This window comes from Petaurus breviceps, unplaced genomic scaffold (genome assembly GCF_028583685.1).
Source record: "Petaurus breviceps papuanus isolate PSGF00001 unplaced genomic scaffold, PetGlider_PUasm1.0 490, whole genome shotgun sequence".
In the NCBI taxonomy this organism is placed as follows: Eukaryota; Metazoa; Chordata; class Mammalia; order Diprotodontia; family Petauridae; genus Petaurus; species Petaurus breviceps.
Genome location: NW_027186352.1, coordinates 28,235,518 through 28,241,146, shown reverse-complemented (window position 1 = coordinate 28,241,146; position 5,629 = coordinate 28,235,518). Strand labels below are relative to the sequence as shown.

At 40.7% G+C, this 5,629-nt stretch overlaps 1 long non-coding RNA gene across 1 annotated transcript; it reads left to right on the top strand.

The window, feature by feature from the left end:
• Positions 1–360: 360 nt before the first annotated feature.
• LOC138172194 (uncharacterized) lies at positions 361–5,126 on the top strand. Its single transcript, XR_011171071.1, has 2 exons — positions 361–464; positions 4,460–5,126. It is a non-coding gene; the product is annotated as an uncharacterized lncRNA (long non-coding RNA).
• Positions 5,127–5,629: the final 503 nt, after the last annotated feature.

The following is a 5,629-nucleotide window of genomic DNA, read 5'->3' as shown; positions in this document are numbered from 1 at the left end:
TACGTTACCCTACAGGAGGATGGGGGAGAAAATGATGAGACAGGAGTGATAGAAGCAAGGGCAGGCTGGGGGGAGGTAAGTTGGAAAGGGAAAGGATCAATATAGAGACTAGAACAAGTAGGATGTGGGATAGGAGAGAGGGAAATATAGTCTTTCTTTCACAATATATCCACTATGGAAATGTTTTGCATAGCTACACATGTACAACCTATATTGAATTGCTTTTCTTCCTAATAAGGGTGGGTGACAAGTGAGGAAGGGAAAGAATCTGGAATTCAAAGTTTTAAAATCAAATGTTTAGAGTCGGCATCCTGGGAGCTGAGGTGGTCGAGAAAGTTTTGCTGTTGCTGCAGCCACCTGCCGCCGCTGCCCCTTCAGCCTCGGCCTTCTTGGAGTCTCCAGCATATTGAATAGCTATGGAGAACTACACAAATATTGAGAAAATTGGGGAAGGTACCTATGGTGTTGTATATAAGGATCGGCATAAAACTTCAGGTCAGGTGGTAGCCATGAAGAAAATCAGATTAGAGAGCCAGGAGGAGGGCATTCCAAGTACTGCAATTCAAGAAATTTCTCTGTTGAAAGAACTTTGTCATCCTAACATTATCAGCCTTCAAGATGTACTCATGCAGGATGCTATACGCTATCTTATTTTTGAATTTCTCTCTATGGACCTGTATCAGCAATGCCATATTCACAATGCCTATAGAGATTACAAATATGCTGATATAATTATCCATCACAAAATACATCATGCTTGTCATATAAGGGAATAAGCTGGAAAATTTATTAAGATACCAAAAGACTGAGTCCCAAAACCAGAAAGTGAAAGCCATCAGAGTAGTTATGACATTGGCACAGGTAGATAAAGTAGAAAGCACCCACATTTTCAAGCCTTTAAAACAGAACAGGCTTCCTCAGGCAAAGGTCCTCCTCTCCCCATGCACAGCAACCACCCAGCGTCCTGGAAGCGGCTCCCAGCAGCTCCGGCCCCTGGCAGTCCTCAGCAGGAGTCCTTAGCAGAAAGTCCTTAGCAGTTCTAACTCAAAAAGGGCTTCGTGCTGCCGCTGCCTCTGCTGCTGCCACCCCCGTAGCCACCACCACCAGCCACTGCAGGAACACTAGCTTGGCTTTTGCTTTCTCTGGCTTTCGCTTTCGCTTGCTCTGCCCCTTCCTGCTACGTCAGCACATCCAATGGGGCATGGAAGATCTTTAAATCCCATAACCCTTACATTCAGCCCCAAGATCTTTCATGTCCCTTACTTGGCAAAAATACAGTAGGAATACAGTCAACAAAATTTCACAACAATATAACAAGAATAGCACACAATAAACACAGAAAACCATATTTTAGGGTGGGGCTTGAGCACAAGCTCCCCATCATTCCCCCCACCCCGAACAAATGGGGCCCCAAAATCTTGTGGTAAGGGGTGAAGATCTCTTCTTCTATGGCTACTTGCTGCTGAAATCGGATGTAGAGCTGTCCCTGTCCTAAGGGGTCCCATTTGAGAGGTCAGTTCTTAATATGCTTGATGCCAGGTCCAAGGGTGACACATCACAGTTGCAGACAGGGGGTGACATCCAGATTAAGCTATCAGGCATCTACAGATGGAGGGTACCAAGCCTGTGGAAACAAATCTAACAAACAAGGTGAACAAACAAAAAATCAAGAAGAAGCAAAGAGACAATAACCAGACTATTGTAGCCTCACTCACGGTAGAATAAATGACTTAAGGGTACAATTTTGTAATCATCTTCTCCAGAATAAACAATAGTTACAGTGTTATCCTTCCCATAGGCTATAATCTCTGCAGCCTTTGGAACATCATCTGGCTTCTGTTTTACCCATACTTTAGCTCCTGATTTTATTCTATCAGTAGAACCAAATCCTTCAATTCCTGTGACAGTTATTTTGGAAGGAGGGTCAGTTTTTACAAGTGGTATTGTTTTACAAGGAATGATAATCACTTGAACTATCCTATCATTTTTGTGAATCTGTATGGGCCCTTCACCTAAATTCTGGAATGTTACAACAATTTCTCCTTGATAATTAGAATCTATTACTCCAGCCAATACATGTATTCCTTGAGCTGCTAATCCTGATTTGGGTAAAATCTGTCCAAAGTGATTTTTAGGGATTCTTATGCATATCCCAGTGGAAATTTTTCTTACTTCTTTCCTGTCTAACCAAAAGTCCTCTAAACAATGTAAATCATACCCCACCGAACCAGGTGGTCCTGGGTACGGTGCTGGGACATCTGGCCTCAAGGTCCAATACTCAATATTTGGGATCTTGTGTGTTTGTTGTTTGCTAATTTTCAAATTGGGGGTCATCATTCTGGCTAGAGGTGTACTTCCTCCCAATGGTCTATTATTCAAATTACGCAAAACCATGAACAAATTATCCTTCCAATGTTGATATGAATTATTGGAACTTAACTTCCTCAACTGTTCTTTCAGTAATCCATTCATTCTTTCAATTAACCCAGATGCTTCTGGATAATATGGAATATGATATATCCATTCTATATTGTTTAGTATACAATACTTCTTCATTTCATTGCCTTTGAAATGTGACCCATTGTCACTTTGAATCTGCATTGGGGTTCCATAATATAGACTTATGAGATCTAGAGTTTTACAAGTGTTTTTCTGGATTGCATTCTTATAAGGACAAGCTACTAGTACACCTGAATAGGTGTCAACACAAGTACATATAAATCTGCATCCTTTATCCAGTGGTAGTGGACCAATATAATCTATTTGCCAGATTTGGGCTGGGACTTTTCCTCTTGCTATCTCTCCAGTTACTACCCGAGGAACAGTTTGCTCCTTTTCCAATTGACATATATGACAGTCTTCTGCTATCTGTTTTAACAGTGAATGAGAGATACTAATACCTCGATCTTGTGCCCACTGGTGTGTGGCCTGGACCCCCAAATGGCCTGCTGTTTGGTGGACCCATTTTGCTAATACCAGATCATCAGTTGTTGTCAAAGTAGGGACAATATGTTCAGTAGCAATCTTTGCCAGTCGATCAGCATGAGCATTGTACTCACGTTCTGGTGTGGTGGGGGGCCACGTGAGCATCTACATGAAAAACCGACAAGTCAGTGACCAAAGACATGTTCCAGATATCTTCCCATAATTCTTTGCCCCAGACTTGTTTACCATGAATTTCCCAATTTTCATTTTTCCACATGGGCATCCATGTAGCTAACCCATTAGCTACCGCCCATGAATCAGTGAATATATGACACTGTCCTCCTTGTTCTATTTTGATGGCTTGATATACTGCCATAAGTTCAGCATATTGGCTACTTGCACCTATCCCAGTACTTTCCAAAGTCCTTCTAGTGCATGGGTTATAGGCCACTGCTTTCCAATGTCTTTTTTGCCCCAAATATTTTGCTGTCCCATCAGTAAACCATGCATGTCTCTTTTGTTCCTCAGTTAATACATCATATCCCTCATTCCATTTTACAGTGGACTGTACCAACTGTTGCTTTGGCTCAGGGGGTGTGTCATTCCTCTCAATTTCTATGTTTGCTATAGATTCATGCAGAGCAGAGACTCCACTTTTGCCTGTTTTCACTCTATTTTGAATATACCACTTCCATTTGATTATACTAGCCTCTTGGGCATGTCCAATTCTGTGAGAAGTTGGGGTACTCATTACCCAGGTCATAATTGGGATTCCAGGTCTTAATATTTTGTAGCAGCAAGCACCCCAAGCGTCCTCAGGGTTTGCAGCTACCACAGGTTCTTGGATCTGCTTTGTTAAAGGAAAGCAACTCAAAATGGGTTAACAAGCTTACTTTAATCAGTCAGACATATATCGTTTACCTTGTTCAGGGGAAATAGGTCAGCACCCCGAACTTCAAAGCATACAGGCAGAATTATCAAGACAGAAACAGATCAAGTAGACAGATTTCCAAACTGTCCAAACATTACATCCATACCCAGTCAACATCTGGGTTTCCACATCTGGGTTTTTCAAAGCTGGGGGACTCTCAACAACGGCTTCCCAGAATTCAGATCAAATCACAGAACACTTCTCAAAGTGAGTCCCAAAACAAAGCTACACATCAGGGCTTATATAGCCTTCTCCTGGCTGAGACAATGTAACAACCTTTTGGACCCACTGGCCAATCAAGAAGTATCTACTGAAAAACAAGCCTCCCACCCCAGGCTCCAGGTGCACTTTAGCCTAGGGGCAGGGAAGATCTTTTAAATTTACATTCCCATTACAGGACCTCAAGAAATACTTGGATTCTATCCCTCCTGGCCAGTAAAAGGATTCATCACTGGTTAAAAGTTATTTGTCCCAAATCTTACAAGGCATTGTCTTTTGTCACTCACAACGAGTTCTTCACAGAGATTTGAAACCTCAAAATCTGTTAATAGATGATAAAGCTTTAATTAAGCTAGCTGACTTTGGACTTGCACAGGCCTTTAGAATTCCTATAAGGGTCTATACACACTAGGTAGTAACACTGTGGTACGGGTCTCCAGAGGTGTTGCTGGGGTCTGCCAGATATTTGGAGAATAGGCACAATATTGGCTGAATTAGCAACCAAGAAGCCCCTTTTCCACGGTGATTCTGAAATTGACCAGCTTTGTTGAATCTTCAGGGCTTTGGGGACTCCTAATAATGAAGTGTGGCAGGAAGTTGAGTCACTTCAGTATTATAAGAATACATTCCCCAAGTGGAAACCAGGAAGTTTGACATCACATGTCAAGAACCTTGATGAAAACTGCATCAATCTGCTCTCTAAAATGTTGGTCTATGATCCTGGCAAACAAATTTCTGGCAAAATGGCCTTTAACCATCTGTATTCTGATGATGTGGACAGTCAGATTAAGAGGCTCTAGTTGTCCAGAGCAGTGATTCCTGGGGTTTTGTATCAAGAATGGATAGTCCACTTGTGATGTTAAGCTCTGTCAACATTTGTCTTTATATGTGTGTTTCCTATCTTTGTTGTAAAATTGAAGCTGTCCTCTTTTTCCAAGGTATTGCATAAAACTGTAAATGTCATTATAATGAAAAATGTTCTAGGTAGATCTCATCAGTACATCTGTTTTGTTTTCTATAAATAAAACTGTAAATCCAAAAAAAAATCAAATGTTTAAATATATAATAATAATTATTATTATTATTTTACACATAACTGGGTAATAAGATATACAGGCACTGGGGCATAGAGATCCAACATGCCCTACTGGAAAGTCAGAGGGGGGATAGGGGACAATATGGGAGAGAGAAGTTTGGGGAAGGTGGTATTCAGTGTGGTGATGGGTGTGGGAAGGACGGGGAGAAAATTTGTAGCTCAAAGTCTTGTGGAAATGAATGATGTAAACTAAAAAATAAAACAAAAGAAAGAAAAAAAAGTTATAAAAATTATATGGTAAAAAAAATGTCCCTATAATCTTTGTACTAGAGAAGAAGTAAAAATAAGCATTGATATAGATCTTAGTCTCTCTCTAGAGCATTTTGTAAATAAAATATAGATAGATATGTTTCTATCTATATCTTTAGCTGTAGCTGTATATCAGGATATATCTTTGCTAATCATCACTTGTATCATAAAACCTTCAAAGTCCCTCCACCTGGAAATGACCCCTCCCT